Source organism: Bos javanicus, chromosome 18 (genome assembly GCF_032452875.1).
Source record: "Bos javanicus breed banteng chromosome 18, ARS-OSU_banteng_1.0, whole genome shotgun sequence".
In the NCBI taxonomy this organism is placed as follows: domain Eukaryota; kingdom Metazoa; phylum Chordata; class Mammalia; order Artiodactyla; family Bovidae; genus Bos; species Bos javanicus.
The window spans coordinates 26,321,574-26,323,206 of NC_083885.1; the positions used below are offsets into that span (position 1 = coordinate 26,321,574).

Sequence of the window (1,633 nt, forward strand, 5' to 3'; positions counted from 1 at the left end):
TCACTGTCAAGCTGCTACCAATCACACAGGTACCCATAAAGACAATGCAGCTTCTGTGTGCTTTTTAAACAGTCTCACACCACATACCTGCCGCTTGCTATTTCACTCCAGGTTATTTTAAGATCTACTCCACTCATTTTCATGTCTGTCAAGTATTCCAGCTATAAATATATTTCAGTGTATGTATTCATTCTCATGCTGATGGGCATTTCCAATTTTTAAAATATTAACAATTCTGCAGAAAATTTTTTTGTACAGGTCTCCATATGAAAGCATACAGGATTTTGTATGTAACCCTGTTACACTAAAGAAACATCATTGCTTAACTATGCCGAGTCAATGTAAAAATTAGTTTTCCTGGAAGGAACTTTTCTTGGACATATAAAATGCATCAACTTGTCACTGTATTTCTCAATGTCAATGACCAATGCCCTGAAGGAAATGGAAAATGTGAACTATATATGTTTTGCTGGGGCTCTGGATCCCCTATGGCAAGAATCTGATCTAGCAGCAAACCCCACGCATCTTGCCTCCTACTTCTACTTACTGTAGGGCTGACGATTGCCCGGTTCCATCTGGGACCCTCTTGCTGTCCTGAAGGTTTGGAGTTTCCAAGGTCATGACATCCAGCCACAGGCCACCACTGTTCAAGGGACAAAAGCTGCCCATTTCCCAAGGATCCCCTTGCAGATTGCATCTGAGGCCTTGAGATCTTTCCTAGTTAAGATGGCCTTGCTTGAGGCTACTAGTGCCTTTAAGAACAAAGCCTGCGTGGACAGGACTCTTCAGTACAAGGAGGTGCTGCTCCATGCCAGGACCTCCAGAAGGCCTAGGTCATCTGTTATTGAAGGAGAAAAGCAAGCTGTAAAACAGGATATGGACTGTGAGTTCATCTCTGGCTTTTTTTTTTTTTCAAGTATAATGAAAGGATAAGACATTGAAAACATCTGACAGGCCACATTCATACCCCCGAGGAATCGATTAAGACTGTGGTGGGGGTGGTGGTGGTAGTGGGCCGGGAGAGGTAGGGATCTTTTGCTTTGGTCTTCATGTCTCTCTGTACCTCCTCTTAAGTACCCACTACTGTTTCATAGGAAAGAACATTTACCAGACGCAGGCTGAAACCCTGGTACTTCTATGGAGATCAAAGGAACAGAGTTAATTTTAAAAATATTCTGTTATAGGGACTTCCTTGATGGTCCAGTGGTTAAGACTCCATGCTTCCAAAGCAGGGGGCTTGGGTTCAATCCCTGGTCAAGGAACTAAGATCCCACATGCTGTGTGGCTGGGCCAAAAGATTTTTTTTTTTTTTAAGCATTTTGTTATAAATAATTATTGGGGCTTCCCTGGTGGCTCTGACAGTAAAGGATCTGCCTGCAATGCAGGAGATCTGGTCAGGAAGATCCCCTGGAGAAGGGAATGGCTACCCACTCCAGTATTCTTGCCTGGAGAATTCTATGGACAGAGGAGCCTGGTGGGCTACTGTCCATGGGATTGCAAAGAGTCAGATACAACTGAGTGACTCACACTTTCACTTTCACAAATAATTAACAAAGATTATAGTACTTCAACAAATACATCATATCTCTAACATTTATCAGTCAAGAAACAGTTGCTGAGCAAGAGTTAGAAT

General features: G+C 42.7%; 1 non-coding gene across 1 annotated transcript; it reads left to right on the top strand.

The window, feature by feature from the left end:
* Positions 1–1,189: 1,189 nt before the first annotated feature.
* TRNAW-CCA (transfer RNA tryptophan (anticodon CCA)) lies at positions 1,190–1,262 on the top strand. The gene has a single exon. It is a non-coding gene; the product is annotated as a tRNA-Trp (tRNA).
* The last annotated feature ends 371 nt before the right edge of the window (positions 1,263–1,633 follow it).